Genomic DNA, 23,672 nt, shown 5'->3' with positions numbered 1-23,672 from the left:
CTCCTTTCAAGATGAGATCATTTCTTCCTGCCAAATTCACAGATCACGCTATCACTTTCTCTGAGGGCACCTCAAGGGGCATTCTGGTTGTGTGGGATTCCTCCAAGTTTGTTGGACATGTTGTAGTCGAGCACAGATATCACGTCACGATCAAGATGGTTTCTGCCATATCCAGCTACCAGTTCTTACTCTTTGTTGTGTATGCACCCTGCCTGAGCACCGAGTGATCTGCTTTCTTCGAGGCAGTCTCTGAAGTGGCAGCCGACATCGACACACCTTGGGCAGCCCTGGGAGTTTTTAACATGCATCGCTTCTCTCATGAGAAATCAAAGGGCCGGCTTTGTTGGACTACCATGGGGCAGTTCAACACCTGGATCAGAGAGCATGGCTTGGATGACATCCCTATTGACAATAAGTTGTTTGCTTGATCGAACAAGCGCAGCTCCCCAACGCTGGTGTGCCTCGATCGTGTTCTCGTCAATGCTACATGGGGCCTCAACTTCATGCAGACTACGGCCTCATGCCCGCCTTACCCTACCTCGGACCATGCTCCAATCATGCTCCAGTTCTCTGCTGACACCCCAAAGAGTAAGCTTTTCCGCATGGAGTATCATTGGTTGGAAATGGCAGAGTCGAGGGATATCATCGTCAGTTGCTGTAACAGAGGCCTGCAGCACTTCTCTTCCTCGGCCACACGCATCAACTACAAGATGCGTAGGCTGCGGGCTGCCCTGCGGCACTGGAGTAGGCACAAGCCCAGTCTCCGGGTGCTTATTGACAACAACAAGCATGTTGTTTGCTTCCTCAACGCAGTGGAAGAAAGGAGAGACCTGTCCTGCCTGGAAGCTGTCCTCCGTGAAGCAGCATCAGCCAAAACAGAGTATTTGATACATTGGCAAACTGCGATTTGGCGTCGCCGGGCCAAAGTAAGGTGGTGCGTCTTTGGCGACGGGAATTGTAAATTCTTCCACGCTGCGGCAAACTGCCAAGCACATCGCAATAAGATCAAAGTCCTCGTCCACAACGGGGTTGAACACTTCCAGAACGAGCAGAAGCTTCATATTGCAAGTGAGTATTTTGCTGCAATTCTGGGGCAGCCAGATTCCTCCCTACCAACCATGAACATCAGCTCCCTGTATACGGCCATGGACCTCTTCGGGCTTGCTGCCCCGTTCTCCTGGGCTGAGATTGTTGAAGCTATCAACAAAGCTCCAAATAACAAGAGCCCAGGACCAGATGGGTTCACTAATGAGTTCTACAAAGTCTTCAAGAACCTGCTTAAAGATGATCTTCTCAGGTTCTTCGAGGACCTGCACAACAACAGTGTCAACCTTGCCGGTATCAATATTGCATACATCACCTTACTGCCTAAAAGAGACACACCCTTGGACATAAAAGACTACATGCCCATTTCCCTGGTTCATAGCATGCCAAAGTTGGCTTCTAAAGTCATGACCAATCGGTTGCAGAAACAAATATCGGAGCTCGTGCATTCCTTACAGTCTGGGTTTCTAAAAGGACGCTCCATTGTTGAAAATTTTGCGCTGGCTGCGGAATTAATTCAGTGCGCTCACAAAAGAAAACTGCTTGTTATCGCTTTGAAGTTGGATTTCCACAAAGCCTTCAATAGCGTCAGCACGGACTGTCTCAACCAAGTCATGGAAGCAAGGGGTTTTCCACAACCATGGAGGCAGTGGGTCAATAACCTGCTCTCCTCTGGTAGCTCAAGGGTCATGATCAACGGGGAGCTGGGTCCACCCTTTCCTGCTAAGCGTGGCTTTAGGCAGGGTGGCGCTATGTCACCTTACCTCTTTCTGTTGGTGGCAGATGTGTTACAAAGGCTATGCTGTCTGCATTTGCAAAATGGGTCTCTACAGCATCCACTTGGCGTAGACCGCTTCTTTCCTGTGCTGCAATACGCTGAGGACACTTTGATCATCTTCAAGGGGGACTTGCAGCAGGCCATGATCATCAAGGACATACTCAACTCCTTCTCAGCCTTCTCAGGTTTGACTATAAATTTCCACAAGAGCACTTTAGTGCCTGTTGCTGTGGATGCAGTCATCGCAGATGAGATTGCCAGTTTGCTTGGTTGCCCTATCTCCTCCACACCTTGCACGTACCTTGGTCTGCCTTTATCTCTCAATAAGATTACTCATGGGATGCTGCTACCAGTTATACACAAAGTGGATCGTTGTCTGTCGGGCTGGCTGGACACTTTCCTTTCTCTTGGTGGGAGGCTAACCCTCGTCAACTCTGTGCTGGCTGGCATTCCTACATACTTCATGACATGCTTCCCTTGGCCTAAAGAGTCGATTTGCTCTCTTGAAATCCCGTTGCGTGCGTTTCTCTGGCAAGGAAAGAACAAAGTGAAGGGGGGCCAATGCCTTGTGGCTTGGGACAAGGTGATTCTCCACCGCCAGAATGGAGGTCTCGGCGTGAGGAATCTGCAAGCTCACAATCAAGCCATGCTATGCAAATTTCTCTCCAAGATTTTGCAACACTCTGACATCCCTTGCTATCAATGGTTTGCTCTGCAACACTGTCAGTCTACTCTACCCCTTGAGCCTTCCGGGAGGGATACTGCTTTGTGGCGTGGTTTCAAGGCTTGCATCCCCATGGTCATCAACTCCTCATGATGCATCCTCGGCTCAGGCGAGCACATCTCTTTCTGGCATGATCTTTGTGAAAGGACATGCGGTGCCCCCATGTGTGGTTTTGATAATTGATGACATTCTCTATGGACTAATGGTTGCATTGAGTTATATTTGAAGGATTTGTCCATAGGCTTTTCTTGAAGTCCATGTGTTGGTTTCAAGGAGTTTATGTGTTGATCAAGGTGCTATTAAGGAATTATCCAAAGATTGGTCGTGTGAGTGTTGAGCCTATTGCAAGCATGTCTTGAAGAAGAAGATTGTGTGATCATTCATGTTTAGCTTCAAGACATCATCCAAACGAAGAGAGTTGGAAAGATTCAAGGTTGATCAAGACTAAGTCAAGAGTGACTCAAGTTGATCAACTCACAAAGCAGAGAAGATGTACCGAGAGGGATCAAGTGATCCCATGGTATGGTAAGCTTTGTCCATTGCACTTTGTGTACTAACCCATGGTCTATGTGAGAGTTCTATGTGGGGTTAGGTACGTGTCCATGGGCTTGTGTCAAGAGGAAGATATCATACAACCCATGGAAAGGATGACATCAAGTGGTGATCGTCATCAAGATTGCCATGTGCAAGTTCAAGTGGAGCATCACGAAGAGATCAAGTGCTTGAAGCTTGCCATCCATTGTGGTGTCAATGGACTTGTGAAGATGTGCCGAAGAGTGGCTCACCGATAGTGGAGTATGGGGGAGCAATCATCTAGTCTCTATCGACCCAACGCAATCAAGAAAGGTGGTCCATCTTGAGGAGGACAAGATCATCATTATCTAGCTCAAGTGGATCATGTGCAAGGCAAAGGTTTGCCCTTGATAGGTTTTCTATTTCACCGGTCTCATCGTGGTAGTTGGGAGACCGGGTTATAGGATCGTTTGCCGTACTATCAAGGGGGGCTCTCAAGTTGGTAGCTTGATCGTATCGTTAGTAGAGAGCTCAAACCATTGCATCCTTGCATCATGTTTCTTGGTTCTTGTTTGGTTCTCTTTGTGAGTCTTAGAGCTTATGGTCATCTTGATGACAAGCTCGAGTTCATCGAAAACGGAGTTCACATGCTTATTCTATTGCGTTTTCGGTGTTGGAGGCTTTACCATCTCTTTCGAGGAAGGGTTCTCATCATTTTCTTTTGGGCCTTTTCTAATTTGCTTTTTATTGGTATTTCTATCAAGATTGTGTTAGCCCTTGTTGCTAACTTTCCAACAAACTTGGTTTCGTCGAATTCGGAGTCCGTTTGCAGAAGTTATGTCAGTTTTGGTGTCCTTAAAAGGGGCTGCTGCGGATGTAATTTTTGAGTACCGCTCTTGGGAGTGGTACTACCGCTTGGAGCGGTACTATCGCGACTACTTCCGTGGCTACTTCCGCTCCAGACCAAAAACTCGTCACTAGTCCAACGGTGGTAGGCACAGATGTAATTTTTAGTATCGCTCGCAAGCAGTAGTACCGCTACCCCTAGCAGTAGTACCGTGAGGTTAAGCGGTACTACCGCTTTGATGGTTCTTCTGGCCTTTTTGCCTCCTCGCTGTTGTGTTTCAAAGGGGTGGTAGTACCGCTCCTTGGAGCGGTAGTACCGCTCTGTGCGGGCTGTGAGCATAACGGTTGGATTTTTCCCCACCTATAAAAGGGGGTCTTCTTCCCCAATGAACCTCATCCTTTGAGCTCGTGTTCTTCCCCCATTGTTGACCTTCTTCGAGCTTGCTAAATCTCAATCCCTCCATGGATTCTTGCTAGTTTTAGAGGGAAAAGAGAGAGGAGATCTAGATCCATATTTCCACCAATCACTTTCTCCTCTATGTGAGGGGAACCCCTTGGATCTAGATCTTGGAGTTCTTGGTTTTCTCCTTCTTGTTCTTCCTCTCATCTTCCTCCCTAGCATTAGTTGCTTCGGTGGGATTTGAGAGAGAAGGACTTGGGCACTCCGTGTGCCCTTGCCATTGCATTTGGTGCATCGGTTTGAGTTCTCAACATGATACGTGGAAGTTACAAGTTGAGAAGCTTATTACTCTTGGGTGCTTGGTACCCTTGAGCTTGTTACTCTTGGGTGTTTGGACACCCTAGAGCTTGTTCCTCTTGGGTGCCTTGGCACCCTAGACGGTTGGTGTTGTTCGGAGCTCAATCATTGTGGTGTAAAGCTCCGGGCAAGCGTCGGGGTCTCCAATTAGGTTGTGGAGATCGCCCCGAGCAATTTGACGGGTATCGGTGACCGCCCCCAAGGGTTGCCAAAGTGTACGGGTTCGGTGACTGCCCCCAAGGGTCACCATTTGTACGGGTTCGGTGACCACCCTCAAGGGTCCGTTAGTGGAATCACGACATCTTGCATTGTGTGAGGGCGTGAGGAGATTACGGTGGCCCTAGTGGCTTCTTGGGGAGCATTGTGCCTCCACACCACTCCAAACGGAGATTAGCATACACAAGGGTGTTAACTTCGGGATACATCGTCGTCTCCGCGTTCCTCGGTTATCTCTCCCGAGCCCCGTACTTATGCACTTTACTTTGTGATAGCCATATTGTTCTTTGTCATATATCTTGCTATCACATAGTTGCTTATCTTGCTTAGCATAAGTTGTTGGTGCACATAGGTGAGCCTAGTTGTTTTAGGTTTTGTGCTTGACAAATTAACTGTTAGGTTTATTCCGCATTTGTTCAAGCCTAAACCGTAATTATTTTAAAGCGCCTATTCACCCCCCCTCTAGGCGACGTCCTCGATCTTTCAATTGGTATCAGTGCCTCGTCTCTCTTTGTTGGGTTTAACCGCCTAGAGAGTAAAGATGTCGACTAGGGGATTATGATTCTCTGACACTCTTAGTTTCGATGGCACAAATTTTGATGTTTGGGTAATTCACATGCTTAATCTCTTTAGGGTCATGGACCCAAATTTAGAGCGAATTGTAGATATGGGTTTTTCTCCTCCAAAGGATCCCCAAAGCTTATCTTTAGAGGATGATAAAAACTCTTATCTCAATGCTCAAGCTTCTAATGTGCTTTTCGATGCTTTGAGCAATGTAGTTATATTTGAACTCATGCCGTTCCGGGATGCTCATGAGTTGTGGACAAAGCTTCAAGATAAATATGGTGTGTCCAAGATTTGTAAGGATGATCGTTCTCCCTCCACCTCCGGCCATGTTGCATTCTCAACTTCTTCTACTTCACCTACGTGTGGTTTGCCACAAGGTAATTACATGGTGAGTAGTGGTGTTCATTGCAATGATGATAGTGGGCTTATTGTTGATAACCCTTCATCACTTTCTTATTGCAATGCTTAATCTTTGGACTTTAGCACTTAGAGAACTCCAAATGTTTCACATGCTTGTGTTGGTAGTCCTTGCATATCATGTAGAAATTGCTTGACTAAAAATCATGATGATATGCTTGCTATATCTTGTTGCCATGATAAAAATGCATGTATTTCCTCGAGTTGTTGTGCTAACAATGTAGAGGAAACCCAACACTCCATGGAACAAGATGTGGTCTTGAATTGTGCTTCAAGGGATCCTACATCATCATCTATTGCTTTTTGCCTTATGGCCAAGGCTTCAAAGGTATCTCCCACTTTGAATCCCAATATATCTTGTGATGATATTGATGATGGCAAGAGTGATGATGTCGATTATGATGAAGAGAATGATGATGTTGCCTCCTTAAAAATTAAGGGGGAAATGATTTTTAAAGCTCTTCTTAAGAATAAAATTGCTCGTTCCAACTTCATGGAAATCGTGTCGATTGCTATTGAGGGTAAGAAATATATTGATGAGTTGGAATCTCGTCTTGAGGAGCATGAGGTCACCATTGATAAAATGGAAGGTCATGAGCGTGATTACGCTAGTGAGATTGTGGACCTCTCTCAAGCTCTTGAACTTGAACAAACCACCAAGGAATCTCGTGAGGAGACTTTTGCTCTAGAATTATCTAGAGTGAAGGAATCTAATGATAGAGCTCTTGAGGTGGCCAATGTTTTTGGAACTAAAAATTCTAAGCTTGAAGTTGCTCATTCTAGACTCCTTGAGGATTTTGAGCACCTCGAAAATGGCTCAAGGGTTATCAAGGGTGAGCTCATCAAAGTCTCATGCTCAACTTGAAGCTTCTTATTTAAAAGAGCTGGCCAAGTTTCCTTCTCCTCTTGTTGTTAATGATGATGCTTGTGCTACTAATTCTATTACTTGTGAAGCATCCATTTTGAAGGAGAATGTTGAGCTACGGGCTCAACTTGAGTTGCTATGTAGAAATTATGGGAAATTGGAAGAAAGCCATGAAAAGCTCTCAAGCTCTCATGATGATCTTCTAGTATCCCATAATGTGCTAAAGATATCTCATGAGGCCATGATTGCTAAGGTAACATCTAGTGAGCCTCATGCGGATACTAGCACTAATTTTAGTCAAAATGCTATATTTCCTTATGCTAGTCCTCGTGATTCATCCATGCATAACATTGGTACATCTTGTGATGAATTGCTTTCCTTGCCTTGTTGCTCTAAGGATGAAGCTTATACTTCCTCTAGTGCTTTCGTTGCGACTAACCATGTAGAGGAAATCAAAGAGCTCAAGGCCCAAGTCACTTCTTTGAAGAAAGACTTGGAAAAGTGTCATGAAGGGAAGGCCACACTCAACAATATCTTGAGTGTGCAGAAATCCCCCAATGACAAAGGTGGACTTGGATTCAACTCCAATAAGAAGAAGAAGTCCAAGATGAACAAAAACAAGGGCCAAGAACAAGTCAAGAATTCGGCCAAGATTGTTTGCTTCAAGTGAAAAGTAGAAGGGCATCATGTTAGATCTTGCCCATTGAAGAAGAAGCCCATTAGTGAAAAGCAACAAGGGAAGAGGCCACCAGTTCACTATCATGCTCAACCTCAAGTTGAAGAAAGGCCTCTTCCCAAGAAAACTTGAGCTAATGCTTCTCAAGTTGAGAAATCAAGCGATAAGAAAGTGAAGAGTAGACGTTGCTACCTATGTCGTGAGAAAGGTCACCTCACTTCTTCATGCACTAGTGGTAACTTATCCAACACAATTACTATTGATGTATCTATTCTCTTGGGAAGGATAAGGTTGGCAATGTGTTTGCCAAGTTTGTTGGTACTCAATGTGGTGTCAAGAAAAGAACCATTTGGGTTGCCAAGCCTATTGTGACTAACCTCTTAGGACCCAACTTGGTTGGGGACCAACAAGCTCAAACTTGATCAATAGGTGTTGTTGGAGGGCATTGGAGACTTGGCTACATTATGAAGATTTGAGGGGTCTTCATCATCCATATTATCTCAAGTCAAGTCATTAGGAGTCTCAAGTTTTTATGTTACATCCAATGTTCCTCCTTGCGGTAACTCATACTTAAATTGTTTACATTGATAGTTACTTGCCCTTAGCATGTTGTGGTTTTGTACCTTGGGTGTGTTTGTATATGATGTGTTTCCAATTTGCTTAACTTGAGTAATCAAGTTTGTGTATGTTGGTTTGCACATCATGTACATGTGTGTCATGCGTTGAGCCTTTGTGCATCTTGTTTGTTTCTTAGTTGGCTCTTGTGAGAGATTAATGGAATATCCCATTATGGGGGAGTGATGTGCTTTGTGCACCTCATAATCCTATAAATGTGTGTACATGAGGAATACCATCTAGTATTGATATTACAGGATTATCTAGTCACTATGTGGTATGCCTTCTCATGAGAAATTCAAATTCTAAATAGTCCATTAATCATCTCTTGTTGGATCCTCTTGTTGCCTCTTGTTAAGTTTTTATTGGTATCACATTATGGGGGATTAATATGCTATGTGCATACTACAAGCCTAGAAAATGTGTACATTTGAGATTTTGTCACCTAGAATTGATATTGTAAATTATCTTGTTCCTAGGTGGCATGTTAGCTTTACAAGTTGCAATTTGCTTGTGTTTGGTGTGAAGATGATGTCGGATATCCTTGCTATCTACCACCGGGAATTACTTCCGAATACTTCTTATCTTTTGACAATTGGTACTCACTTGTGTGGTAGAAATTATTGATCACCTTTACTTTGGCCTTTGCTTTTATTTGCTTTATCTCTTTCCTAAATTGTGTCAACTCCCATTGCCTTCCGTGCCACTTGAGGATCTTGTTATGGTCTTGTTCTTGTCTAGTGTTTTCTTGATATAGAGAAAGTGGTGATCCCACCTTGTGCATTTTGTATTCAAATGCAAATACTCTATAACGCACAACTCTTGGGGGAGCTATCCTATTTTCTATAAAACACTCATCTTGTGATCCATATTAAGTGTGTGTTGGTGGATGGCAAGTCATTTCTTTTGGTACTTTGTGCCATCATGAAACTTTCTAGAGAGCTTGATTTGTTTGGAACCACCCTCTCCTTTGGGAGTTTGACATCTTTTTGTGTGTGTTCCAATGGATATCTCATTCCTTGATGTATCTTTTAATGATATCTTCCAAGTGATGATTTCTCCATTTGGTATCCTTTTCACTTGGTTTTTTCCTTGTATTTTGGCATCGGTTCTTGATATGAGCATGCATTTTAACTTCATGTAGTTCCTTTGGCATGTTTTCTTTCTTTGACCCAATATATATGGGAAACTCCAGCAAGTCTCAAATTGGATGAGATGTGCATGAGATTCATTTTCATATCTATATGCACATATTTCTGTGGAGTTTGTCCTATGTATTGTTGGTTCTCTAACTCTTTGGTCCCAATGAGTTTGGGTACCATTTTGTTTGTGTTGTTGTTCTAGGAACAATTGGAGATGCATTGGATACTCGGCTCATTCAAAAGGAAGGTGTTGTCACCATGTGCTTATTGGAGTCAAGCTAGGATGATCAATGAACTACTTTCTACCTTCAATTGGTATCTACTACATCCTTCCAATGCTATATCGGTAACAAGTATCATCATCTACTACATGCACACATTATTGCATCAATCGTGTGTAGATTGTATCATGGCATGTTATTCTTTCTTTCTTGTGATACTTGTTTCCTTTCTCAAAGCATCCCAATAATGATATCTTGTTGCTAGTTGTGATGTCTTTGATGGTTGTGTGGTAGGAATTCATTTATATACAATAAGACCATATCTAGCCTTGGGCTATGCTTCCAAGCACATATCTTATTGGTATATGTATGACTTCCTTTTGGATATTTTGTTCCTTCGTGTTGTAACTATTTCGGGTGTACATCCTTCTTTGTAGATATATATCGTCATGATTTCTTCTACCTAGACCCTTATACACTTGAGAGAAATTACATCTCTAGATGATATCCTTTCTTTCACGTCCACCTTGTCTTTCTTATGTTATTTCTTTGGTGGCTCCGTGAAAGCTTTTGCCTTGAGTGCGTGTCTTATCTCGTTGCATCTTGATGCACTCTTGTGTGGTGAAGATTATTTTCCTCATTCTTGTCTTGGCGAGGCTTTTGCCATCTTAATTGGTATCCCTCGTCTTGATGAGGCTTTCATCTTCTATCTTCACCACGGGTTGTCACAAGCATAGGTTCTTTATATGCTTATTAGTAAGCTTGTGAACCCATTTGCTAGTTGTGTGAGGGAATGATAGGCCTTGCACTGTGTGCCTCATTCTTTCAAGACTTTATTGATGCTTTATGCTCATCCGTACATTAGTCTTCTCAAGTGCATTACCTTGACTCACACACATCTTTTTGGTTGAGCCCATTCTCAAGTTGCCTCTTTTACTTGTTGCTCAACCATGTGTTTGTTGCAAGTACTAGGCTTAGTTTCCTATATGCTCACTTGCACTTGTTGTAAGTTTCTATTGATTTTGAGGGAGCTATGATCCTATTTTGTGTACTTTGTATCCAAATACAAAAATTCTTGATGTGCACAAATCATGGGGAGCTTCTCTAGTTTCTTTAGAACACTCCTCGGCTCATATCATAATATCATTTATTCATGTGTCTCATAGGATATTTGGTCTAGTTGGTTCAATTGATATCCGTTGATTGCTTGCTTCAATTGGTATCTTTTGATTGCTTGATTGCTTGTGTCTCTCTCTCTATTATGTCTTTGTGGCATATCTTCCTTTTGCAATCTTTGGTCTCAATATAGTCTGTGTTCCTCCAAGTATTTACCGTTGGTTATGTGTATTGCATTCCACTCTCTTGTTGAGAAATACACAATTTATGGAGGAACACTTTTTATATTGGCCTTCTAAGCTTTTAGCCCATTTTGGCAATCGATGCCAATGGGGGAGAAGTTTCAGAGAGTTTTGTGGAGAAGTTTAGAGAGTTGTCTCTTCTGGCTTTGGTTTGCTCCTAAGCATACGCATCTCCTACGCATGCACTATTGGTTGTTGCATTGCATGGTGATGCATAGTTCCTTATATAAACTCTCTTGAAAGTGATTTTCATCAATTACCAAAATGGGGGAGATTGAAAGGACATGCGGTGCCCCCATGTGTGGTTTTGGTAATTGATGACATTCTCTATGGACTAATGGTTGCATTGAGTTATATTTGAAGGATTTGTCCATACTCTTTTATTGAAGTCCATGTGTTGGTTTCAAGGAGTTTATGTGTTGATCAAGGTGCTATTAAGGAATTATCCAAAGATTGGTCATGTGAGTGTTGAGCCTATTGCAAGCATGTCTTGAAGAAGAAGATTGTGTGATCATTCATGTTTACCTTCAAGACATCATCCAAACGAAGAGAGTTGGAAAGATTCAAGGTTGGTCAAGACTAAGTCAAGAGTGAATCAAGTTGATCAACTCACAAAGCGGAGAAGATGTACCGAGAGGGATCAAGTGATCCCATGGTATGGTAAGTGATATGTCTCCAATGTATCTATAATTTTTGATTGCTCCATGCTACTTTATCTACTTTTTTAGGCAATATTGGGCTTTATTATCCACTTTTATATTATTTTTGGGACTAACCTATTAACCGGAGGCCCAGCCCGGATTTGTTGTTTTATGCCTATTTCAGTGTTTCGAGGAAAAGGAATATCAGACGAAGTCAAAATGGAACGAAATCAACTGCAGAAGTTATTTTTGGAAGGAAAACAACCCAGGGAACTTGGAGTGCACGTCAGGGGAGATACGGGCTGCCCACGAGGGTGGGGGGCACGCCCCCCTACCTCGTGGGGCCCCCGTAGCTCCTCCGACGTACCCCCTGCACCCATATATACTCTTGTACCCTAAAACTTCCAGAACAGAAGATAGATCTGGAGTTCCGCCGCCGCAAGCCACTGTAGCCACCAAAAACCTCTCAGGAGCCCATTCCGGCGCCCTGCCGGAGGGGGATCCCATCACCGGTGGCCATCTTCATCATCCCGGCGCTATCCATGACGAGGAGGGAGTAGTTCACCCTCAAGGGTGAGGGTATGTACCAGTAGCTATGTGTTTGATCTCTCTCTCGTGTTCTTTCTCGTGTTCCATCTATGGCACGATCTTGATGTATCTCGAGCTTTGCTATTGTAGTTGGATCTTATGATGTTTCTCCCCCTCTACTCTCTTGTGATGAATTGAGTTTCCCCTTTGAAGTTATCTTATTGGATTGAGTCTTTATGAGAACACTTGATGTATGTCTTGCCATGATTATCTGTGGTGACAATGGGATATCATGTGCCACTTGATGTATATTTTGGTGATCAACTTGCGGGTTTCGTGACATTGGGAACCTATGCATAGGGGTTGGCACACGTTCTTGACTCTCCGATAGAAACTTTGGGGCACTCTTTGAAGTACTTTGTGTTGGTTGGATGAATCTGAGATTATGTGATGCATATCGTATAATCATGCCCACGGATACTTGAGGTGACAATGGAGTATCTAGGTGACATTAGGGTTTTGGTTGATTTGTGTCTTAAGGTGTTATTCTAGTACGAACTCTTTTATAGATTGATCCGAAAGAATAACTTTGAGGTGGTTTCGTACCCTACCATAATCTCTACGTTTGTTCTCCGCTATTAGTGGCTTTGGAGTGACTCTTTATTACATGTTGAGGGCTTGTTATATGATCTATCTATGTTATTATTGTTGAGAGAACTTGCGCTAGTGAAAGTATGAACCCTAGGCCTTGTTTCCTATCATTGCAATACCGTTTATGCTCACTTTTACCACTTGTTACCTTGCTGTTTTTATATTTTCAGATTACGAAAACCTATATCTACTATCTATTTTGCCCTTGTATCACCATCTCTTTGCCGAATTAGTGCACCTATATAATTTACCATTGTATTGGGTGTGTTGGGGACATAAGAGACTCTTTGTTATTTGGTTGCAGGGTTGTTTGAAAGAGACCATCTTCATCATGCGCCTCCCACGGATTGATAAAGCTTAGGTCATCCACTTGAGGAAAATTTTCTACTGTCCTACAAACCTGTGCACTTGCAGGCCCAACAAAGTCTACCAGAAGAAGGTTGTGTAGTAGACATCAAGCTCTTTTCTGGCGCCGTTGCCGGGGAGGTTAGCGCTTGAAGGTATATTTTTAAATCTTGCAATCGAATCTTTTTGTTTCTTGTTTTAGCACTAGTCTAGTTTATAAAAGAAAACTACAAAAAAATGGAGTTAAGTTTGTCTCATACGCTTCACCTTTTTAATATCTTTCGTGAGTATGATGGAAAGGATAATTGTGCTCAAGTGCTAGAAGAAGAAATCTTTAAAATGTTTGGCACTAAATATGTGAATGATGAGCATGATTGCAATGCTGTTAGTATGAATTCCTTGAATATCCATGATGCTAATGATATGCAAAGGCACAAGCTTGGGGAAGCTATGTTTGATGAAGATGATATTTTTTGTCCCCCAAGCTTTGATGAGCAAATTTACTATGATGAAAGCATGCCTCCTATCTATGATGATTATTGTGATGACACGTATGCTTTAAAGAATAATGATAACCATGAAACTTGTCATCTTGATCTTAACTTTCAATCATATGATAGTTATTTTGTTGAGTTTGCTCCCACTACTATTCATGAGAAGAATTTTGCTTATGTGGAGAGTAGTAAATTTTCTATGCTTGTAGATCATGAAAAGAATGCTTTAGGTGCTGGTTATATTGTTGAATTCATTCATGATGCTACTGAAAATTACTATGAGAGAGGAACATATGCTTGTAGGAATTGCAGTAATGTCAAGTTTCCTCTCTATGTGCTTAAAATCTTGAGGTTATGCTTGTTTTACCTTTCTATGCTAGTTGATTATTGTACCTATAAGTTGTTTGCTCACAAAATCCATATGCATAGGAAGTGGGTTAGACTTAAATGTGCTAGTCATATGCTTCATGATGCTCCCGTTATGTTTCAATTCTTATCTTTTATGTGAGCATCATTGTCATCATCATGCCTAGCTAGAAAGGCATTAAAGAAAAGCGCTTGTTGGGAGACAACCCAATATTTATCCTTACTGTTTTTGTGTGTCCACATGATTATGCTACTGTAGTAATCATGTTTTATAGCTTTTGTTTCAATAAAGTGCCAAGTAATACCTTTAGGATAGTTTACAGTGATAGTTGTGTTGATCCTGCTGAAAATCAGAAACTTTTGCACCGAGTAAATTAGTTTTGTTAATTTACAGAAACGTGCTTCTTATCTTAGGGTCGCGCTAACTGCCACACGTGTGGCAGGAAGGGAGACGCACCACACGTGTCTAATGTAAACAGATTGCCACGTCATCGCATGCATGCATGCAGGAATCTTTTTGGATTTTCAGTTTTTAAAATGTTTTATCTCTTAAACAAAAAATCCGATTGAAAATCCGTTTTCACCATTAAATCCCTCGCGATGAGATCTTCGAAACTAGATCCCATGTTGATATGTTTTGATGAAAAAAAATTTGGATTAAAAGTTGCCATGTCTATTGCATATGAATTGCCATGATGTTTACACTGAAGTTGCCATGATATGTTTCAGTTATTTTCTTCTACATTTAAAAGTAAATTTTGACATTTATAAAACGGGGAATTAAGAAACTAGACTTGCCATGAACCATAAACTAAAATTGCCATGATACATGCACGTAAAATTGCCATGGTTCATACAAAAAATAATTTTCATGGTCAAAGTAGTGGAGTTGCCATCATCAAAATACTAAAATTGCCATGATCTACAAACTAAAATTGCCACATGGCAACTTTAGTTTAAGCCCTATGGCAACTGCAGTGTAAACATCGTGGCAACTTCTGGCAAAAAAAATTCGTCGAAACATATCAACATGGGGTCTAGTTTTGAAGATCTCGTCGAGACGGATTTAATGGTGAAAACGGATTTTTAGTTCGCTTTTTTATTTAGGAGACACAACATTTTTAAGCCGAAAACAAAAAAAATTATGCTGATGTCATCTATTCATACATGGCAAAATGAGTGGTGATGAAGGCGTGTGGGCAATGTGCAAACGCCCACACGTGTGGGCATTAACATTTCCGTTATCTTATTCTTTTTGCTCTGAATTGGTACACCAATTTATTAGGACTTCCTAATTTGGTAGCATTTTTGGAGTTCCAGAAGTATACGTTTGATACAGATCACTACAGACTGTTCTGTTTTTGACAGATTCTGTTTTCTATGTATTGTTTGCTTATTTTGATGAATCTATGAGTAGTATCGGAGGGTATGAACCATAGATAAGTTGGAGTACAGTAGATATTACACAAATATGAATTTAGAATGAGTTCATTACAGTACCTAAGTGGTTGTTTTATTTTCTTATACTAACGGAGCTTACGAGTTTTCTGTTGAGTTTTGTGTTGTGGAGTTTTCAAGTTTTGGGTAAAGATTTGATGGACTATGTAATAAGGAGCGGTAAGAGCCTAAGCTTGGGTATGCCCACGGCACCCCAAGTCAATATTCAAGGACAACCAAGAGTCTAAGCTTGGGGATGCCCCGGAAGGCATCCCCTCTTTCGTCTTCGTTCATCGGTAACTTTACTTGGAGCTATATTTTTATTCACCACATGATATGTGTTTTGCTTGGAGCATCATTTTATTTTGTTAGTATTAGCTTGCTGTTATTTAGAATAATTTTTTTCATCTTTAGGTTCAATAAAAAAGTCAAGGATAACCTTTGCCATGCTTATTTTGCTAGTATACATGTTGCTGTTTGAAAAACAGAAAGTTTACCGCTGTTGCAAAAATTCCCTAGAAAAGTCAGAGAGTGGTATAATGTTGAATCTTTTTGCATAATTAGATATGATAAATTTATTAGAGTGGGAATTTTAGTTCATAATTTTTGGAGTTAGGGAAGTATGATGACTCTTGCATTCTTTACAGACTGTACTGTTTTGGCAGATTGCTGTTATGGTTGCATTGTTTGCATATGTTTGCTTGTTTAATGATTCTATTTGAAGATAGGAGTATTAAATATGCAGAGGCATTTAGTATTCAATGTTGAAGAATAACTTTAGTGATTTTTTACAGTATAAAATGATAAGGTTTTGCATTGGTTTATACTAACCTATCTCATGAGTTCTTGTTGAGTTTGTTGTGAATGAAGCTTTTGATAAAAAGAGAAACCATGATATGAGAGGAATTAAGGAGACACAAAAGCTCAAGCTTGGGGATTCCCAGCACCCCAAGATAATATTTCAAGAAGTCTCAAGCATCTAAACTTGGGGATGCCCCGGTAGGCATCCCACCTTTCTTCTTCAACAACTATCGGTTAGTATCGGTTGAGCCTAAGTTTTTTGCTTCTTCACATGAGTTGTGCTATCCTTGCAATGTAGTTTTCTTTAGCTTTGCTTGATGTTTGAATGAAGTATCAAGATCTGAAATTTTTAAATGAGAGAGAGTCTTCGCATAGTTGCATAATTATTTAACTACTCATTGACCTTCACTTATATCTTTCGGAGTAGTTTGTGATTTGCTCTAGTGCTTCACTTATATCTTTTAGAGCACGGTGGTGGATTTGTTTTAAAGAAACTATTGATCTCTCATGCTTCACTTAGATTATTCTGAGAGTCGTTAATAGCATGGTAATTTGCTTAATGTTAATATACTTGGTATTCAAGATATGTAAAACTTTCTTTTGAGTGAATTGAATACTAAGATAAGTTTGATGCTTGATAATTGTTTTGAAATATGGAGGTGATAATATTAAAGTCATGCTAGTTGGGTGATTATGAATTTAAAGAATTCTTGCGTTGAAGTTAGCAAGTCCCGTAGCATGCACGTATGGTTAAAGTTGTGTAACAAATTTGAAACATGAAGTGTACCTGGCTTGTGCATCCTTATGAGTGGCGGTCGGGGATGAGCGATGGTCTTTTCCTACCAATCTATCCCCCTAGGAGCATGCGTGTAGTACTTGATTTTTGATGGCTTCTAAATTTTTGCAATAAGTATATGAGTTCTTTTGACTAATGTTGAGTCCATGGATTATACGCACTCTCACCTTTCCGCCTTTGCTAGCCTCTTCGGTACCGTGCATTGCCCTTTCTCACCTTGAGAGTTGGTGCAAACTTCACCGGTGCATCCAAACCCCGTGATACGATACGCTCTATCACACATAAACCTCCTTGATATCTTCCTCAAAACAGCCACCATACCTACCTATCATGGCATTTTCATAGCCATTCCGAGATATATTGCCATGCAACTTCCACCATCATCATCATGACATACATTACTTTTGTCATATTGCCATTGCATGATCACGTAGTTGACATCGTATTTGTGGCAAAGCCACCATGCATTATTTTTCATACATGTCACTCTTGATTCATTGCACCATCCCGGTACACCACCGGAGGCATTCATATAGAGTCATATCTTGTTCTAAGTTTCGAATTGTAATCCTTATGTTGTAATCAATAAAAGTGTGATGATCATCATTATTAGAGCATTGCCCAAAAAAGGGGGAGCAAGGCCAAAAGAAAAAAAGGCCCAAAAAAAAGAAAATAAATAAATAAATAAAAAGGGCAATGCTACTATCTCTTTTTCCACACATGTGTGCTTCAAAGTAGCACCTTGTTCTTCATATAGTGAGTCTCATATATTGTGCTTCAAAGTAGCACCTTGTTCTTCATGTAGTGAGTCTCATAAGTTGTCTTTTTATACTAGTGGGAATTTTTCATTATAGAACTTGGCTTGTATATTCCTACGACGGGCTTCCTCAAATGCCCTAGGTCTTCATGAGCAAGCGAGTTGGATGCACACCCACTAGTTTTCTTTTGTTGAGCATTCATAGCTCCAGTGCATCCATTGCATGGCAATCCCTACTCCTCATGTTGACATCAATTAATGGGCATCTCCATAGCCCGTTGATTATCCTCGTCAATGTGAGACTTTCTCCCTTTTTGTCTTCTCCACACAATCCCCATCATCATATTCTATTCCACCCATAGTGCTATATCCATGGCTCACGCTCATGTATTGCGTGAAGGTTGAAAAAGTTTGAGATTATTTAAGTATGAAACAATTGCTTGGCTTGTCATCGAGGGTATAGAAGTTGGGAACATCTTTGTGTGACGAAAATGAAGCATAGCTTAACTATATGATTTTGTAGGGATGAACTTTCTTTTGTCATGCTATTTTGAGAAGACATGATTGCTTTGATTAGTATGCTTGAAGTATTACTATTTCTTTTATCAATATGAAGTTTTGTCTTGAATCTTTCGGATCTGAATATTCATGCCACAATTAAGAAGTTTTAAATTGAAATTATGCCAAAGTATCACTCCGCATCAAATATTCTTTTTTATCATTTACCTACTCGAGGATGAGCAGGAATTAAGCTTGGGGATGCTTGATATGTCTCCAACGTATCTATAATTTTTTATTTCTCCATGCTACTTTATCTACTGTTTTAGGCAATATTGGGCTTTATTATCCACTTTTATATTATTTTTGGGACTAACCTATTATCCGGAGGCCCAGCCTAGATTTGCTGTTTTATGCCTATTTCAGTGTTTCGAGGAAAAGGAATATCAGACGGAGTCAAAACGGAACGAAATCAACTGGAGAAGTTATTTTTGGAAGGAAAGCAACCCAGGGAACTTGGAGTGCATGTCAGGGGAGATACGGGCTGCCCACGAGGGTGGGGGGCGCGCCCACCCCCCCGGGCGCGCCCCCTACCTCGTGGGGCCCCCGTAGCTCCTCCGACATACCCCCTGCAGCCATATATACTCTTGTACTCTAAAACTTCCAGAACAGAAGATAGATCAGGAGTTCCGCCGCCGCAAGCCTCTGTAGCCACCAAAAACCTCTCGGGAGCCCGTTCCAGCGCCCTGCCAGATGGGGATCCCATCACCGGTGGCCATCTTCATCATCCCGGCGCTATCCATGATGAGGAGGGAGTAGTTCACCCTCGGGGCTGAGGATATGTACCAGTAGCTATGTGTTTGATCTCTCTCTCTCTCTCGTGTTCTCTCTCGTGTTCCATCTATGGCACGATCTTGATGTATCCCGATCTTTGCTATTGTAGTTGGATCTTATGATGTTTTCCCCCCTCTACTCTCTTGTGATGAATTGAGTTTCCCCTTTGAAGTTATCTTATCGCATTGAGTCTTTATGAGAACACTTGATGTATGTCTTGCCGTGATTATCTGTGGTGACAATGGGATATCATGTGCCACTTGATGTATGTTTTGGTGATCAACTTGCGGGTTTCGTGACATTGGGAACCTATGCATAGGGGTTGGCACACGTTCTTGACTCTCCGATAGAAACTTTGGGTCACTCTTTGAAGTACTTTGTGTTGGTTGGATGAATCTGAGATTGTGTGATGCATATCGTATAATCATGCCCACGGATACTTGAGGTGACAATGGAGTATCTAGGTGACATTAGGGTTTTGGTTGATTTGTGTCTTAAGGTGTTATTCTTGTACGAACTCTTTTATAGATTGATCCGAAAGAATAACTTTGAGGTGGTTTCTTACCCTACCATAATCTCTACGTTTGTTCTCCGCTATTAGTGGCTTTGGAGTGACTCTTTATTGCATGTTGAGGGCTTGTTATATGATCTATCTATGTTATTATTGTTGAGAGAACTTGCGCTAGTGAAAGTATGAACCTAGGCCTTGTTTCCTATCATTGCAATACCGTTTATGCTCAATTTTACCACTTGTTACCTTGCTGTCTTTATATTTTCAGATTACAAAAACCTATATCTACTATCTATTTTTCCCTTGTATCACCATCTCTTTGCCGAACTAGTGCACCTATATAATTTACCATTATATTGGGTGTGTTGGGGACACAAGAGACTCTTTGTTATTTGGTTGCAGGGTTGTTTGAGAGAGACCATCTTCATCCTACGCCTCCCATGGATTGATAAACCTTAGGTCATCCACTTGAGGGAAATTTTCTACTGTCCTACAAACCTGTGCACTTGCAGGCCCAACAACGTCTACAAGAAGATGGTTGTGTAGTAGACATCAGTAAGCTTTGTCCATTGCACTTTGTGTACTAACCCATGGTCTATGTGAGAATTCTATGTGGGGTTAGGTACGTGTCCATGGGCTTGTGTCAAGAGGAAGATACCATACAACCCATGGAAAGGATGACATCAAGTGGTGATCGTCATCAAGATTGCCGTGTGCAAGTTCAAGTGGAGCATCACGAAGAGATCAAGTGCTTGAAGCTTGCCATCCATTGTGGTGTCAATGGACTTGTGAACATGTGCCGAAGGGTGGCTCACCCATAGTGGAGTATGGGGGAGCAATCATCTAGTCTCCATCGACCCAACGCAATCAAGAAAGGTGGTCCATCTTGAGGAGGACAAGATCGTCATCATCTAGCTCAAGTGGATCATGTGCAAGGCAAAGGTTTTCCCTTGATAGGTTTTTTATTTTTTTGGTCTCATCGTGGTAGTTGGGAGACCGGGTTATAGGATCGTTTGCCGTATTATCAAGGGGGGCTCTCAAGTTGGTAGCTTGATCGTATCATTAGTAGAGAGATCAAACCATTGCATCCTTGCATCATGTTTCTTGGTTCTTGTTTGGTTCTCTTTGTGAGTCTTAGAGCTTATGGTCATCTTGATGACAAGCTCGAGTTCATCAAAAACGGAGTTCACATGCTTATTCTATTGCGTTTTCGGTGTTGGAGGTTTTACTGGTCTCTTTCGAGGAAGGGTTATCATCATTTTCTTTTGGACCTTTTCTCATTTGCTTCTTATTGGTATTTCTATCAAGATTGTGTTAGCCCTTGTCGCTAACTTTCCAACAAACTTGGTTTCGTGAATTCGGAGTCCGTTTGCAGAAGTTGTGTCAGTTTTGGTGTCCTTAAAAGGGGCTGATGCGGATGTAACTTTTTAGTACCGCTCTTGGGAGCGGTACTACCGCTTGGAGCGGTACTACCACGACTACTTCCATGGCTACTTCCGCTCCAGACCAAAAAATCGTCACTAGTCCAGCGGTGGTAGGCACAAATGTATTTTTTTAGTACCGCTCGCAAGCAGTAGTACCGCTACCCTTAGCAGTAGTACCGCTACCCCTAGCGGTAGTACCGTGAGGTCAAGTGGTATTACCGCTTCAACGGTTCTTCTTGCCTTTTTGCCTCCTCGCTGTTGTGTTTCAAAAGGGTACTACCGCCCTAGCGGTAGTACCGCTCCTTGGAGCGGTAGTACCGCTCTGTGCGGGCTGTGAGCATAATGATTGGATTTTTCTCCACCTATAAAAGGGGGTCTTCTTCCCCAATGAACCTCATACTTTGAGCTCGTGTTCTTCCCCCATTGTTGACCTTCTTTGAGCTTGCTAAATCTCAATCCTCCATGGATTCTTGCTAGTTTTTGAGGGAAAAGAGAGAGGAGATCTAGATCCACATTTCCACCAATCACTTTCTCCTCTATGTGAGGGGAACCCCTTTGAATCTAGATCTTGGAGTTCTTGGTTTTCTCCTTCTTGTTCTTCCTCTCATCTTCCTCCCTAGCATTAGTTGCTTCGGTGGGATTTGAGAGAGAAGGACTTGGGCACTCTGTGTGCCCTTGCCATTGCATTTGGTGCATTGGTTTGAGTTCTCCACGTGATACGTGGAAGTTACAAGTTGACAAGCTTATTACTCTTGGGTGCTTGGTTCCCTTGAGCTTGTTAATCTTGGTTGTTTGGACACCCTAGAGCTTGTTCCTCTTGGGTGCCTTGGCGCCCTAGACTTTGGTGTTGTTCAGAGCTCAATCATTATGGTGTAAAGCTCCGGGCAAACGTCGGGGTCTCCAATTAGGTTGTGGAGATCGCCCCGAGCAACTTGACGGGTACCGGTGACCGCCCCCAAGGGTTGCCAAAGTGTACGGGTTCGGTGACCGCCCCAAGGGTCGCCATTTGTATGGGTTCGGTGACCGCCCTCAAGGGTCCCTTAGTGGAATCACGGCATCTTGCATTGTGCGAGGGCGTGAGGAGATTACGGTGGCCCTAGTGGCTTCTTGGGGAGCATTGTGCCTCCACACAGCTCCAAACGGAGATTAGCATCCGCAAGGGTGTGAACTTCGGGATACATCGTCGTCTCCGCGTGCCTCGGTTATCTCTTACCCGAGCCCTGTACTTATGCACTTTACTTTGTGATAGCCATATTGTTCTTTGTCATATATCTTGCTATCACATAGTTGCTTATCTTGCTTAGCATAAGTCGTTGGTGCACATAGGTGAGCCTAGTTGTTTTAGGTTTTGTGCTTGACAAACTAACTGTTAGATTTATTCCGCATTTGTTCAAGGCTAAACCATAATTATTTTAAAGCGCCTATTCACCCCCCTACCTCTAGGCGACATCCTCGATCTTTCACTTTGGGTTGAGGCAGGCAGGCTATACTTGTTGATGCCTGTCTTTACTCCATTGCAAGGAACCGCTACTGCTCCGTAATTTCTCAGTACTCAAATGGTGCCTGGTCAGTGCAGCTCCACCCCAACCTCTCCCGCTCTGCTGAATGCGAGCTCGTCCTTCTGCAACAGCTACTTGCTCCGCTAGCTCCTGTTGAGTCTGGAGAGGATGTTCGTCTACCGTCTGTCTCTGACAAGCATCTTAGCATGGGCTACTTCTACAGGCTCCTAACCTTCCGTGGTGTTTCTTGTGCCTTCCATGACTTGATCTGGGACGCTCTGATTCCTTTGAAGCACAAAACCTTCCTTTGGTTAGCTTTTTGGGGCCGGCTCAACACTAGAGACAACATGATCAAGAAAAATTGGACTACCATTGCTGCTGGCTCCGGTTGTGACCTTTACATCACATTTTGCTGCATTGCCGGGCGGCCTCCACTCTCTGGCAGCACCTACAGCTGGCAACGATAGCTGGCAGGGCACCTGATATCCTCTCTTTCGTCCGGCAAGCTGCTGATCAACTTCAGTTCAAGCGCAAATGGAATGTGGCTTTTGCCGCCTGTGCCATCGCTCTTTGGCATGCCCGAAACGATCGTGTTTTCAACTCGCGATCTTGGACAGATGCTTACATACGGTTTTGTGCTGCAGATCTGATCCGCCTTTGGTACTATAGAGCCAAAAAAACAGCAAGACAAGGAGGACCTCAAGTTTTGGGGCAATCTAGTAGCAACATAGTCATATAGTTGTCCTCTAGTTCTCTTTCTCCTTTTCTCCTTGTTCTTCTTTTGTCTTAAAAACTCCTTTCCGCCAGGTTTTCCTTGTGGTTTTGCACTAAAGTGCACCCCACAAGCCCATGATTGTATGTTACTCAGGCTGCAGCCTGCTTTGAAATATAAAGGTGGCTCGAGCCCCTTTCTTTTTCAAAAAAAGGGAACTACCTTGCAACATGGTTCTAGGTGCCCCCGCGTGCAGAGACTAACCAAGGTCCTGTGAGTGGTATTTGATGGAGAATCGTGCTTGGATATTGTACTCTTGATTATTTATATCAGCCGCTAGGTTTGTCACTAAATACATGGATAAAAGGTTTATGACAGTATGTTCGAACACAAATTTATTTGCTTTTTCTCATACCGCATAGTTGTTATCTCATTAATGTGACGAAATTGACACCCCGATGAGCATCCAACAATTTGGTAGGGATGAAAACTTAAAAAATTATAGTTATGTTTAGAACGTATCAAGGTACCCTATCATTCTTAGTGTACTATTAGCCATTAGATACGATGGACTTTGATCATTTGGATTTATGGATGTACCACCTATATAACATGATCCCAACTTATGAATTGGCATGC

Source organism: Triticum dicoccoides, chromosome 1B (genome assembly GCF_002162155.2).
Source record: "Triticum dicoccoides isolate Atlit2015 ecotype Zavitan chromosome 1B, WEW_v2.0, whole genome shotgun sequence".
Lineage (NCBI taxonomy): Eukaryota > Viridiplantae > Streptophyta > Magnoliopsida > Poales > Poaceae > Triticum > Triticum dicoccoides.
Note: the sequence above shows the minus strand (reverse complement) of the source record.